Source organism: Pinus tabuliformis, chromosome 2_1 (assembly GCF_031772625.1).
Source record: "Pinus tabuliformis cultivar Carrire ecotype Pingquan chromosome 2_1, CPIR1, whole genome shotgun sequence".
In the NCBI taxonomy this organism is placed as follows: domain Eukaryota; kingdom Viridiplantae; phylum Streptophyta; class Pinopsida; order Pinales; family Pinaceae; genus Pinus; species Pinus tabuliformis.
Window position 1 is genome coordinate 443,520,693 of NC_142299.1, and position 16,470 is coordinate 443,537,162.

A 16,470-nucleotide genomic window follows, 5' to 3' on the forward strand; every position below is an offset into this window, starting at 1 on the left:
ATCTCAAAGGAGTGAATCTAACAGTTGAGGTTGCTCCGGGATGGTTGAGGTAATTGAATGCCTCCCTAGCCTTGACCAAAATTCCCCATTCTCATCGAAACCGCTTGGAGCTCTGCAACCTATCTCCTGTAGAGTTTTGATAATGCTTGAGAATTGTTCGCCACAGGTACAAAATTTTTCTCTCTGAGTTTTTCTAAGCCACGACCATCAACACCATAACTTGTTTAGCAGGTTTTTTTTTTTTTATATCCCTTGCTCACCATACATTGGTGATTGCAGGCTCAATGCCCAACATCCATGACATGTTGTTCACAAGAGTCTTGGTTAGTCTTGGGGCATAGGTACTCACAATAGAGCTCTTATCCTTATTGAAGATTTCAACGATTTTTACCAACGTCCTTACCTATTCTCCTGTGGGTTTTTCCTACGCCGCTACACCAAGTCCAGCTACCCTTGATAGGTGAGAACCAACACCAGTTCTTTATTGTGTTTTACATCCTTCCTTATTACGAGGTTTGAAGCTAAGACTTCAATTAACTTGCACCTTTATTTATTTGTAGGTAAATGGTTACAGGTTCCAATTGTTGTTGGCTATCAAGGAATTTTCACAGTGATCACATTATCTCCCTCGCTCTTTATTATACCATGTTATCCTACATGGCAATGTTAACTTACCCAAATTTTCTTCCTCATTGGCTTGTATAAAGCTCACGGCTAGGGTTTCATTGTTTGTTTTATGAATCCATCCAATTTACGAACAAAGTTTTGATTAGCCAGCCCTAGGGTTTGATAGTGATATAGCTTGTCTGGTTTGAGTTAGAAGTTAGGGTCTATCCCGATAATAAGATTGTCAAATGTGTTTCTGTTATATCCAGTTCTGTAAATTATGAGGTCTCATTTTCTGCTATAATTACCCAACAATATTTTATGTGCAAAGATCTTTCTGTTACATTTTCCTTGGGAAGTAATATGATCTAGGAGTAGATATTGTTCTCACTATTTACATTGGTTTGATTTTTCTTAAAAAGGTTAATTATGCAGCAATAACCTGTAATGCATGAATGATAATTTCCTCTCTACAAGATATGGGAAGGGAATATGAATTGTTGTACAAAACTATCTGAAAGTTCCACTTTGTTGTTTCTTTTTCGTTGCGTAGCTGTGATAAATTTTATTCCCTTTTATGTCCTACAGGTTCTTGAAATAAGCTAGTTTCCCGACATCTTGACAGCTAAATTATTCTATTAAAAGTTCCGTTAGTTTTTAACATGTTTTTTGTTAACAAATTAATGTAATTGTAAAAAGAACACTCGTCGTCTCATTACTAAGGTCCAACTCTTTTGCATCAGAAGAGAAAGATGGTAGATTTTTCTATCGTAACTACGATATTTCTCTTTAGGCGTTCAAGTGAATATGCACATTTATTGTCTTGTTGGTAATTAATTTCCAATGATTTAATGAAGTTCATTTGTTTACTGTCTTGAATTGAAAGTTGCATGTTTTAAATAATTACAACTATTTGTAGTAGTGTATCAAATGGTTATATGTTGCATATTTCAAGACTTTTCTACGGTACTGTCTGTAGTTTCAGTTCATTTATTTGTATATCTTGATTGTTTACCCTTTTAAAAGTCTCGGGGCTGTTCCTAGCAGCCAGTGAACTGTCTAGCTTCATGAACTAACCTGATTCCTTAATCAAAGTCATAATTTATAGAAACCTGGGCACCTAGTCACCACTTTAGGTTACCCAGTGCTTCAGCTATACATATTATTTTCCCTTTTGATGTTTAATTCTGGAAAATTAATTTTTCAATTGTTTCTTTGTCATATTATTACTTACTTCTGTAGGGTGACCACCTAACCCTAACTGTAATTCCAGACAAGATATTCTACATATATTTAATCATTTTCTTGTTCTATAACTATCTTAATCACATATTTCTCTTTTGAAAACATTATGTACAAATAATCAATCAGTTTTCTGGAACATTTTTCCTAAAAAAAATTCTTTCATCAGTTCTTTACTAAATGTTGACAAATAAAAAATTCCAAGAGAGTCTACCAAACCTTTTCCATATCCATAATTATTTAGTTAGAAACCTCCTCTTACATAGACATATAAAAATAAATAGTAGTGAAGTTTTAGTACTTATCTACATCCTTATAATCCGTTTTGGAAAACTCGTTCAAGAAGACCACTCCTCCCTATCAATGAGAATGACTATTACATCCATTTCTCCCCCCTATCTCTCCCAATTTCCAGAGAGTTTGTTCGACTAAGAGTCCATTTGGTAAATTAATTTTCATCAGAGCTTCACTTAGCCTAGTGAGAACTTACAGTCTTCTATTCGACTTAGAGCCTTCCACTTGTCCTAACTAGCTCAAGAATTCACTCTTAGGGAAACGTCCTGCCTCCAATGAGTATCCTCCTCTAAACTCCTTTCAGCCAAAAAGAACAAGAGAAACCTCCTCCTCTCCGAGATTTTCCTTAAAATCTATAAGTGGTAAGAGAATAACTGCCCTTCCCAACTGTCTGGAAATTGGGAAATCTTGTGGGTCTTCCTGTGGGTTTTCCTTTCCAGATTAAAACATTAATCATAAAAATAATAACAAACTTCTTTTAAGATTGTATCAAAATTTCATTAGGTTCTTAACCAACCTAAAATATTACCAAATTCAAAGTAAAGTAATTAACAATAATTCTAACTATTTTTTTTCAAATGCAACTTGGGGTGTTACATCTCCTCCACTTTATGCGTAGCACCATCCTCGGTGTTGACCCAATATTGAAGAAAACCAGGATAAGATTGTTGTACAAAGCTTTCATATTCCCAAGTAGCTTCCTCTGAGTTAAACTACTTCAATTGCACTTTAATTTGGGTGATAGCTGCCCTCCATAGCATTATTTCTCTCATAAGCTCTTCATGTGGCTCGACCTGTAACATCAGTTATGTATAAGTCATTAATCGTGCAGTACTAGGTCAAGGAAAGAAATATATATATATATATATATATATATATATATATATATGTTTGTGTGTGTGTGTGTGTTTTGTTAATACCCCTTTACCTGCACATCTTGCCAATTAATGATGTGTCTCATGTCATATACATATTTTTTTAACAATGAGACATGACATACATTGTGGATGCATATGTCACTGGGTGATCAGCTATTGGACCTATTCTTTCCAAAATTTTAAAGGGTCCACAGTAGCGAGGAGCAAACTTCGTACAACCCCCCATCTTAAGGAACTCTTTTTGGGCTTCACTCTCACATATACATGATCACCAACATGAAATTCTCTATATGTTATTTTTTTATCAGTGTAAGCGTTTTTTATATCCCAAGCAACTTTTAAATTTTGTCGTAGCTTTCTCACTGTCTCCTCCATTCCTATCAATATATCTGGCCACGGTATTAACTTATCCTCAAGATTGCTCCAATTAGTTGTTGTTCTACACCTTTTTCCATACAGTACTCCAAATGGGCCCATCTTTAGAGACTCATGGTAGTTGTTGTTGTATGCAAATTCAACTAAGTGAAGGTACTCTTCCCACTTGGTTGTTGCATTGCATACATCCTTAACATGTCTTCCAAGACTTGATTTACTTGTTCAATTTTCCCATCAGTTTGTGTGTGATATGTAGTGCTAAACTAAATTTCAGTTCCCAAACCATAAAATAAGGCTTTCCAAAATGCAGAGATGAATTTAACATCTCTGTTAAATATCACTACTTTAAGAATTCCATGTAATCTAAAATTTTATTTCATGAATATATCAACCATTTCTACAGTTTTATAAGTGGATTTGACAAGAATAAAATGAGTTGTTTTTCTTAACTTTTCCACCACCACCATGATGGAATTGTTTTGTTTCCTGAATCTAGGAAAACCTATTATAAAATCCAACGTAATTGTATCCCATTTCCACTTGGGAATAGGAAGTCGGTGAAACAGAACAGCTAGATTCTAATGTTCCGCCTTAACCAGCTGACACTCTAAGCATTTAGCTAGGTATTCCATGATATCTCTTCTCATACCCAACCAAAAATAGCCCTTTTTAATTGTAGAAATAACTTTTTATAGCCTGAATGTGCCATATGGACTCCTCTAAAATTCATCTAACATATACTGCCTAATAGTTTTTTGATTTGGCATATAAATCCTCCCTGTAAAAGTCAACAACTAGTCTTTATTTATTCCATAATTAGTTTGTTCTCCATAATCATGTGGCTTAGCTTACTCCCACAGGAATTCATATTCGGGGTCTTTCATAACAACTTCTCTAATTTGATTTCAGAAATTAATTTCTATATGGATGAATGATATTTCATATACATGATGCAATTTCCTAGTTAAGGAATCCGCCACCCGATTTTCCTTTCCTTTCAAATGTTTGATGTTCAAATCAAATTCGCCCAGGAAAGTAGTCCACCTTGCTCGTCGTGCGTTTAAATTGGGTTTCTTAAATAAACTTGTTAAACTACTATGGTCTATCATTAAGAGAAACATTTTTCCTAATAAATAATGCCACCACATTTTTAGGGCATGCACCACTACTATCAACTCTAGATCATACGTTGGATACCTCTGTTCATGATCCTTCAACTTACGTGATTTATAAGCTATCACTTTTCCTTACTACATCAGCACACCACCAACTCCCTCTTGACAAACATCCATGCATACAATAAATTCCTTCTCAAGGTTTGCTACCTTCAGAACAGGGGTTGTGGTTAATAACTACTTCAAGAGTTTAAAGTTGTGCTAACATTCAGTTGTCCACCGAAAGGCTCTTCCCTTTTTCTGCAAAGAGGTAATAAGATAAGAAATTTTGGAGAATCCCTTTATAAATTGTCGATAGTAACCTGCCAAACCCATGAAAGGTGTAATATCTACAACATTTTTGGGTATAGACCATTCCATGACGGTTCTAATCTTCTCAAGGTCTACGGCTACACCCTCTGAAGAGATAATATGTCCTAGATATTGGATCTAGTCTTTATAAAAATCACATTTGCTGTATTTAGCCTACAACTGATTCTCCCACAAAACTTGCAATACTTTACGGAGGTGTTCTTTATGTTCCTCCAAATTCTTGGAGTAGATCAGAATATCATCAATAAATATTAAAACAAATTTGTCAAGATAAGGGTGAAAGACACCATTCATCAGACTGATAAATGTTTCTATAGCATTGGTGAGTCTAAATGATAACACAATAAATTCATAATGATCATAACATGTTCTAAACGTTGTTTTGCAAATATATTCTTCTCTTATTCTAATCTGATGGTAATCTGATTGAAGGGTACTGTTCTAGGAGTAGATATCATTCTCGCTATTTACATTGGTTTTTTTTTTAAAGGTTAATTATGCAACAATATCCTGCAATGCATTAATGATAATTTCCTCTTTGCAAGATATGACACGGGAATATAAATTCTTTTACAAAAATGTTTGAAAGTTATACTTTGTTGTTTCTTTTTTGTTGCACAATTGTGATAAATTTTCTTCCCTTACATGTCCTACAGGTTCTTGAAATAAGCCAGTTTCCTGAAATCTTGCTATCGAAATCATTCTATTAAAAGTTCTGTTAATTTTTAATAGATTCTGTTAACAAATTCCTTTAACTGTAAACAGAACCATCGTTGTCTGATTACTAAGGTCCAATTCTTCCGCAACAGAAGAGAAAGATGATAGATGTTGCTATAGTAACTATGGTATTTCTCTTTAGGCGTTCAATGGTATTTCTCTTGTCCTGTTGGTAATTAATTTCCAGTGATTGAACGAAGTTCATTCGTTTACTGTTTTGAATTTAAAGTTGCATGTCTGAAATAATTACAACTATTTGCAGTAGTTTCAGTTCATATATTTGTATGTCTTGATTGTTTACCGTTTTAAAGCTCTCGGGACTGTTACTAGCAGTCGGTGCACTGCCTAGCTTCGTGAACTAACACGATTCCTTAATCAAAGTCACAATTTAAACAAAACCTAGTCACCTAATCACCACTCTAAGGTATCTAGTGCTTCAGCTATATAGATTATTTACCGTTTTGATGGTTAATTCTAGAACATTACTTGTTCAATTGTTTCTTTGTCCTCTTCTTACTTACTTCTATAGGGTGACCACCTGACCCTGATTGTAATTTCAGACAAGAAATTCTACATATATTTAATCATTTTCATTTTCTGTAACTATCTTAATCAGAGATTTCTTTTATGAAAACATTTTGTACAAATAAACAATCAGTTCTCTAAATCATTGTTCCTAACAACCATTCTTTCATCATTTCTTTACTGAATGTTGACAAATAAAAATTTCCAACAGAGTCTACCAAACCTTTTCCTTATTCATAATTATTTAGTCAGAAACCTCCTCTTACACAAACATATAAAAATAAATAGTAGGGCAATTTCAGAACTTATCTGCATCTTGATAATCCATTCAGAACACTGGTTCAGGAAGACCACTCCTCCCTACCAATGAGAACGCCTAATACGTCCAGTCCCCCCGAGCTCTCCTAATTTCTAGACAGTGAGTTCGTCTGACAATCTTTTTGGTCAATTCAATTGCATCAGGGCTTCACTTATCTTGGCTCGGATTTACAGTGTTCTATTCGACTTAGAGCCTTCCACTTGTCCTAACTAGTTCAGGAATTCATTCTTAGGGCAGCGTCCTACCTCCAATGAGTATCCTCCTCTAAATTTCTTCTAGCCAAAAAGAATAAGAGAAACCTCCTCCTCTCCGAGATTTTCCTTTAAATCTCTAAGTGGTAGGAGAATAACTGTCCTTCCCAACCTTCTGGAAATTGGGAAATCTTGTGGGTCTTCCCGTGAGTTTTCCTTTCGAGATTAAAACATTCATCATAAAAATAATAAAAAATTCTTTTAAAAGTGTATCAAAATTTCATTAGGTTCTTCACGAGCCTAAAAAATTACCAGATTCAAAATAAAGTAATTAATAGTAATTCTAAGTGCTTGTTTTTCTAATGGAATTTGGGGTGTTACATGATCCCTCTTGGGCTCTTATAGATCAGAGTTAAGATGGATCTAAACTGGTAAGGAGAGATAAATTGGAGAAATGATAATTATAAAGATAATAATAAGGAAACATAAATGGGGTTGTGGCCCAGAAATGACTCTTGCTCATCTAGTGGTAGTAGCTTTTGTAGCAAGAGAAACAGAAAAGGTGAAGCTCGTGGTGGTCTTGCAACGGTAGACACATAAACTCTGTATTTCCATCGTCTAACGAAACTTCTTTTTTGTTCTAAAAGTTTTGGAATTTCCGGCCATATTTTGAAAAAACTTGGCAAGTATTTTTGTAAATCCAAGTTACAACACTGTGTAATGAATTCTCCATTGTGTAATGAGACTGTTATTTTTGCTAAGTTATGGAAATTCCCGCCATATTTTGAAAAAAATTGCCCAGGATTTTTGTAAATCCAAGTTACAACATTGTGTAATGAATTTGTCATAGTCTAACAGATCCTTTTTTTGCTTTAAAAGTTATGGAAATTTCGGCCATATTTTGAAAAAACTTGGCAAGGATTTTTATAAATCCAAGTTATAGCATTGTGTAATGAATTTTTCATAGTCCAATGACACTGTTTTTCTGCTCTGAAAGTTATGGAAATTCTGCCATATTTTGAAAAAATTTGGCAAGGATTTTTGTAAATCCAAGCTACAACATTGTGTAATGAATTTGCCATAGTCGAAATTCTGCCATATTTTGAAAAAATTTGGCAAGGATTTTTGTAAATCCAAGCTACAACATTGTGTAATGAATTTGCCATAGTTTAACGAGACTGTTTTTTCGCTTTGAAAGTTATGGAAGTTCCAGCCATATTTTTAAAAAATTTGGCAAGGATTTTTGTAAATCCAAATTATAATTGTCAAACTTCAAGATTTTAGGTGCCTCGGACACTGTTTTTTTTCTCAGAAAGTTATGGAAATTCAGGCCATATTTTTAAAAAATTTGGCAAGGATTTTTGTAAATTCAACTTATAGTTGTCAAATTTCAAGATTTTAGGTGCCTTGGGAGACTTTTTTTTGCTTTGAAAGTTATGGAAATTCTGGCCATATTTTATAACATCTTTTCATTTACTTTATATCATCTTTATAGGGGCCATAGTGAGTGAAAAAGTTGAAAGCTCCTAGTGGTCTTGCAGCGATAGAAACTGAAATTGCGGAATGAAAGGTGAACGAAGTTGGAGTCCTGGGGCAGTAGTCTTGCACCATGGGCGCGGAAGTCACCATCCAGAAGATGAAATAGAAAGGTAAGTGAAGTGGATGTATTGTCTTTTGCTCATCTTGGGACGGTGGTGAGTGAGAAGTCACCAGAGATGCCGTGACAGAGTGGGAGAATCTTGATATGGATGCTCTGAGTGGGTAACAGATTGAGTAAATTGGAAAATTTGAAAAGGACAATAGTAGTTGTATTTTATTTACTCTTTTAATCAAAATGATTAATTAAAAAAAGGCATATTAACATGTTTCATATCAATCTCAGCTATGGCTTTTTGGGCAATGTGGTATTAGTGAGCCATGGTATTGGCCCATGGTATTGCAACAAACTCAATATACAAGTTGAGAATCTCCATGTTACAGTGGGGGACAATATCCATAGTTAAGGATTTTGTTACCTATTTTTTAAATGTATATTTGTTTAATTCATATATCAATCATTTTTATAATTAATGGTAATAATTTTAAATAAAGTTATAATTTAATTATTTTTAATGAATTTTTTTAACTTTTGAAATTTAAGATATCATGATGTAAGTGTTTTGATGACTATCAATGTGTACCAACCATTTTATATATATGGTCGGATTAGTAGTAATATTTTTTATGTCATCATAAATTTGGGTATAGATTTGGGTAGAGATGTGAGAAAATTATAAAAAGCTAAAAAACTATTATTATAATTCTTTTTGAAAGGAGTTGAAATATTCAAAAGCAATAATAATGAAACCAAAATAATGTCATTAAATTAAGTACAAATATGAGAAATTCAAGGAAAATCAACCATTACTTCAATAAAATTTATGAAATAACTTGAAAATTTCAAATGTAATTTAATGAAATTCTAGTACTAATTGTTTGTAGGTGTGAGAAAGTGATAGAAGATAAACCATTTTCTACAATGTCAATTTTTTATAATGAACCACTTCTACATAGTCTTCATGAATCCCATGATTATACAAAACCCCAACAACTTGTTTGACCTATATCATTTAATGATGTTAATTAAGTATGCACAACAAATTGTCTTCATGAATCCCATGATTATACAAAACCCCAACAACGTGTATGACCTATATCATTTAATGATGTTAATTAAGTATGCACAACAAATTGACAGATCATTTGTTGAAATAAATGATGATATCATCATATAAACATGATAAATTATACAAAACCCCAACAACATGTATGACCTATATCATTTAATGATGTTAATTAAGTATGCACAACAAAAATTGATAGATCATTGGTTTTAATAAATAATGACATCATAGTATAAATATGATAAATTAGATGTGAACACTCAAAGTAAAAAAACACTAACAATGTGCTTAGTCTCTTTTCTTTATTTATTAATCATTTTCTATATAAATATTACAAAACTAGCCTTAATTCCCTCTTCCTCTAAATTTCAAAGAGGGTTGTCAAGCCAAAGACCATTGTAGCCTCAACCATTCTTTAGTCTCTTCATTCCTCAACCATTCATTTCTTCATGGGTTCCTCTTATTCCTACATCTTACAACTTCCATGTCCAACACTTCATGAATGGTACATTATTCCACTTCTCTTAGTTTTGTTGGAAAAATACAAAGTGGCAGCTATTAATTCCAATTTTTCTTAACCTTAATGTTTTCTTGTGAGTATAGTTAGTATTATTGTGTTCTTTATTTAGATCTTTTCATCAAAAAAATATCAAGAAAAAAAATAGTAGCAATAGAGGATAGAGAAATTAGGCTCTCAACGAGGGAAAAAAAACCCCTCCAAGGGGAAAATTCAGAAAAATCTTCTCTTCTTATAGAATCTACTTCAAATGAGACAAAAAATACCCAATCCCTAGACCAAGTCCTCCTCCAAGTACCAAGTCAATCCTTCTAGTCAAGTCTTTCCCTAATCTAGCACCAACCAGCTTCACACTGAAACTTTGACTTTCCAGCTTTAGTACTACTACTTCGACCTACAACTTGAGCCCTGTAGATGTTGTAGAAACTCTAACTCAACCCTTCAATAAGTCTTCCAAGATCAACCAAGTTAAAACAAAATATCTTGCTCTCACAGCTACTTGATACTACAACTCAGACCTGCGATTTCAACCTTCTTGGAAGTTGCAAAAACCCTAATCCTTCACATGTGTGTGAGAGATTGAGCCCAAAAACAAGATTTCCTTCCTTCCTTTCTCCTTTTAGACATTTTCTATCTTTTTCTCCTTCTTCCCAGCTACAGGTAGAACTTCCTTCTTGAAATTGAACTTGTGAGTGAGTGAGACACAAATGAGGTTGAAGTGCATGTATTTATAGCTTTTCTAAAGGGTTGAATTGCTTCCTTTAGGCTTACCTAAAGCTGCCAGGTCCGAATTGTACTTTTGGAGTTTCTTGGATTTTCTAGGCTCAAAATCATTCTTTATCCAATTACATTTTTCCCAGAAAGGTCTTATGAACACGATGTTGACTTTCTTGACTCATGACAATAACTCATATGACCTAAAAAACCCTAGAGGCATGACGAACATGCTTTTACGTACAATACCATCAATAATGAGCATGAAACCCATGCTTTAAAATAATAATTTTTTATTTTCTTCTCTTATTTGTTACATAGAATACATATTGAAATGAGTACAACAACAATTATGAAGACTGGAACTAGTTACATTTCCAACAAGTTTAGCAAAAAAAGTTCCTTATGCAACACCGTCTTATCCTCTACTAACATAATATTGTCTTCCTCATTTTTATTTTCTTCTTCCCATTTCATAGGCTCTTATTACATTGATACCATTTTATGCAAGAGTTAGCACCCCGCTACAATATCAAAGTCTCACAATGGACCATCCCATCTATATAGTTTTCATGAATCATATGATTACATAAAAACCCAACATTTATTCTCTGTGTAATTTACTAACATTAATCAACTATCCAACAATAATAAATAGGTCATTTACTCTCTGCAGATGGGGTGACTAAGGTGGAAAAATGGGGGTGGAGGTCCTCTTTCCATTGCCCCACCAACCCATGATTCAATTGGACGTGGAAACAACCCGCCCCCTAGAGAACATTCATGTAATGTATAACATAACAACCACTGTTACAAGGAAACCCATGCAAACAAACAATTTAAGAAATATTCCAAAGTATGTAATGGGTCACAATACTGCACCCATGCATCAAATGGCTCACTGCAATCCTGTCAATCCATCCACATCCAATGACGAGCCATTAATTGATGCCTCATTGGGATTCTACATGCTACCTAATGCTTTTATTAGCAAACATAGAGATGAAGCTCATTATCTTGAGGTGGCTTCCATAGTTCCTTTAATGTATTTTTTGGACACCTAATCCTCTAAGGGTTGGTGTGGAAGCTGAATAGTCTAAGGAAGTCCAAGAGACCTTGGAATACGAAACCAAAGGTCATATGAATGTACTATAAATGTATATCATTTGTTAATAATAGATGCACACTCATGTTTATCATTCATCTTTTGTGTTTGCCATGTATGCATCTTAACATGGTATCAGAGCTGTCGTTAGGCCTGGGAATTTTCAGAGATTGTCAGCGCTGCATTCTTTCGAGAATTTGTCTGCCATTTCCCTATTTATAGAAATATACTAATGCTGCTCCATTGCACCTGGGCACTCTAGCAGACTGTTTCAATTTGTGAATGTATATGCGTTGAATCTCGTTTTGTTATGTGTGCTAGTTCATATGCTAAATGTATATGCATTGTATTCATGTATGTATTCAAGGTTGTTTCTTTGTTTATCGGTTGCTCTTGTCCTGTCAAAATTCTTCTATTCTAAGCCTTGTCAAAATCCGCATTCTGCAAACCATATATCTATGTAAAACGCTTTTGTCTTAAATGTGTGTGATCTCTGATTTAGGTCATAAAGCCAGACACCATTGTTGTAATCCATTAATCCAAAGAAATATAACCTGTACCTCACATGCACAAAGAATGGCTGGGTAAAGAAATTGGTGGAGCAATATGTAAGACTCTCATCCTAGATATATCCCTCCTCTGTTGCTTCTCCTGCACCAGTTATCTCATTTATGTCAAAATGACCAGTGCCATTTCCGCAATGATAGTTAATTGTAAAAAGGCCACCTGCAGCCCTGCCTGATGTGCATATATGCGAAATAGGTCTGCAATTTGTATATACTGACTTCCATTTCCCGTCGAAAACTTTTGCAGTGGCCACGTCTCGCTCTGTTCAAGGAAATGAGAAGGGGACGAGCGTGCCATGGCAAGCGAGGGAATATGTCCTCTTGAACGATATCAAGGATCAACATATCGGCCATGGCAACAGAATGGAAGTGTTCTATGGACTGTGGAGATGCAGCAACATGTTTTTGTCTATGTTCCTTATTTTCGATGGACATAGAAAATATGTTGAGAAAGTCACTCGGCCCTTCGCAGTGACGACATCAGAAGTATTGCGAAGGCACAAACCCATGACCATCTATCGGTGAGGAATTTTATCATCCTGCATCAGAAGAATATACATTCTATTTCTCTGGTTTCAAATCGAGTCTTCACCTTCATATTTTGTGCTCATTTTCATCGCCAAATGTCACAGAGAGTTATAGGGTGTACAGAGATTTATCTTGTCAATGCCTTAGATCTTGAGATTCGAACATTTCTCTATAAACAACAGAATTGTCACTCAAATCCCATTGTTTGAGTGTTTTGTCTCCTTTGCACCCTAAAGGTCCAAGAAATCAAAGTTAAGCACCGACTTGAAGAAGGAGCTAGTCCACTTTGATGCGCCTGTATATTGATATCACCACGACCCCAACTTGATTCATCAATGAAAAGCTCTGATTCTATCTCCTCTCTAGCCTTGTGAATCTCATCAGAGGAGTCGGAACTGGGATGTCCTCCATGCAGGTGGAAACCCTGAGATCCATCTGCGGCAAAGGAAACAACAGTAGTGGCAGAGGTGGTGTCGGTGCCAACAAGTGCGGAGTTAAGACGAGGCCCAAAGGAACGACCTTTAACTCCTCCTCTTGGCCTTAAATTGATTGGCTCATCTACCTGCATAACTCTTTTCTTCTTCACTGACTTTGAGTCAAATAGATGTACCCCTCGCTCCACAACAAAACCACCTGCAAGCAACTTTTGATTCAAAGCTCTCCTCAACCTTCCTAGACGAAAGAACGTGCTTTGAATGGAAGAAAATATTTATATGTATATGTATATATATTTATATATAAATGTTGTCCACATATATTTTTTTATAAATAGATTGCATTCAATCCGGGAGGAGAAGAATCCACGGAGCGAAGAAGAAGGGCTCCAAAAGCAACCAGAGAAAGAAACAAGGAGACGAAGAAGAAGGGATGATGGGAAACGAGGCTACCGATATATAAAAGCTTCCCATGTTTCTGCACATGTGGGAAGCTTGCTCCATTAATGAATGGTCCGCGAGAGTCATTGAATTTAGAACTATTTAAATTGTTGAATTTGGTCTTATAGATTGCAACCTAAGATATTAATTGTAAGTTGTAATGAGCTTGGCTTGGTTTTAATGCACTAAATACATTTGACCGTACCGAGAATTGTGGCAAGTTTTAGAGTGGTCATTGGTTATATTGCCAAATTTGAGTGTATTTTGGCCATTGTGAAAAATTATCTTTGTGCATTTTTTCCAACAAGGTATCTTTGTTTATTGTTGCAACCATTTTAGCCATATAATTCGAGAGACTAACCTGATTTGTTCAACGAAAATGACTAGAATTAATGCAATATTGGAGTTCTTGAAAACTTTGATACTATCTACTTTTGATGACACATTCCAAATCATCAAAGGCTCTCTCTCAAAAATTCAAACTTGTCTACAATATGCACAAGCACATATTGATTTTTTGCAGCTTGAATCTCAACTACAGCAGGAAGAATTACGATAGTGGAGTCATCCTTCTGAACCTGTTTATGTTAAGAAGATTGAAACAGATTCCCATAAAAATCAAGACAATAATGTTACAGTTCATTCATATTTAGTACCCAATGAAGCAACAATTGTACATGCAGATGCAAAAGTTCAATTTGCACTTCCCAAGCCCATCATCAGACCTTGGGAAGAGCTTGTCCAAAACAAGCACAAAACTGGTCTTGGATATGACAAGGATGTGTCCTTTCATATTCTAGATTACTCAATGCCCATCCAGTTTCAAAGTGCTAGATTCCTTCAGGACAGTTCACCTTTAACTGTTCCAGATTCTGCTCCTCTTCCACAGCAACAATAACAGATTGTGAAATGCCAACATTGTGACCGAGTTGGCCACATGAAATATCATTGTTTTGATCTTCATCCATGTAAGCACTATCATAAAACCAGTCATTCTTCAAATAGATGCTTCAGAAACAAACATCCTGCAAGAACAAAGGTTCATCTTGGATGGATCGCTTCTTGGCAATGGCCTTCAATAGCCAAGAAGATATTTTGCTCATACAAGTTACTGGATTTGTTCTCGAATATTGAAAAGTCTTGCAGTTGAGATCTCTTCATTTTCTCACCTTGTATCTGACAGGGGGGAATGATGGTTATCTACAAGCTTCAAATCCACATCAAGCGAGCCTGAGCCACAGCCTGCCATACCAGATTTAGAGTTGTAGCCAGAGACAAATATGCCCATGAGCATGCCTTCAGTCGGTGATACCTCTTCAAAGAATTGGGGACACTTCCTCTAGCAGAAGACTTCAGCTTCTTGTTAGTTTTGGAAGAGTAACAGGAATTGCATTAAGAATTCCAAAGTTGTTGGTCATCGTTAAACCATCACAGGTTGAGACCTCCCTTTCATGGTTGAAGGTTTCCCTCTTTAAAACATCAGGAGCACTTCCTCTAGCAAAAGACCTGAGCTTCATGACAGACTTGGAAGAGTTCTGGGAATTGCACTAAGCATTCCAGTGTTGGTGGTCATCCTTAAACCACCTCCCTTATACCAACATTTTAGAGAGCACATTCAACCTAGTACCGCCATGCATTTTTACACATTTTGTATTACAACTCTCTTCTTGGACTCATACATAACCCTTCGGATTAAGGGGGGGATGTTGGACACCTAATCCTCTAAGGGTTGGTGTGGAAGCTGAATAGTCTAAGGAAGTCCAAGAGACCTTGGAATACGAAACCAAAGGTCACATGAATGTACTATAAATGTATATCATTTGTTAATAATAGATACACACTCATGTTTATCATTCGTATTTTGTGTTTGCCATCTATGTGTCTTAATAGTATTAATGTCAATTATATATATAAATTATTTAAAAAACATGCGTTGTATCCTCAAATAATTATATACTATTAAAGTAAAATATTGGAACATTACCACCAAAATGTGTTAATCCTGGAGCATCATGAATTGTTCATACAAGTATTCCATGGAATTGAAATTTCCTCTACCTTATTGGTTTACAGATGTCATACATAGTGATGTTGACCCATAACTTTAGTAACTTGTTGATAAGAGGCTTGATATATACATTCATATCTTTAACTTGGTAGTTACCCAATTGTTTGAAATTACACATAATTACTACCATGATATCTATATATACAAAAAAATAAACAAATATAACACATTACGAAACACACAAGAGAAATGAAAATGTTGCATTTGAAAAATTATTGTAAAGAAATACCTATAACAATCATTATCAACATTTTGTGCTCCCTCTTTATTGAAATCTAAGGAGGAAGGTTATTTTTTATAACAAAAATTGGCCACATTGAGTAAATAGAATTGATACCTCCAAATGGATTAAAACCATCAACTGCCAATGAAATCCTAACATTATGAGCTTCACCTTTATAAAGCAAGCATTTTCCTTCAGTTTCCCTAAATCATAACCATCTGTAGTGTTATAGACATTTTTGTGCCTCACATCATTGAGCATGAAATGTCCATAATCCAAGGGATCCAAAGTCCCTAAAAGAGTTGTTCCTGCCCCTAAAGGAACAAGGTCAACCAATGACAGCTTCTCGTAGAAGTTCTCCACCAAAAACTTCTCAGAAACATTCAATTCAGGATCAATTCAGATGCTCTACTAGCTGCCTGCGTTGCAATGCACCCCAGTACACTAGCTAGGTGCGTTGCAACGCACCTAAATGCACTACTAGGGTGCGCTGAGAGAGAAATGCCAAATGGCAGTATCATTCCGCAAGGTGTACAGACACTGGAAGCTTCCAGAATCTTCCTCAATGACACTTGCC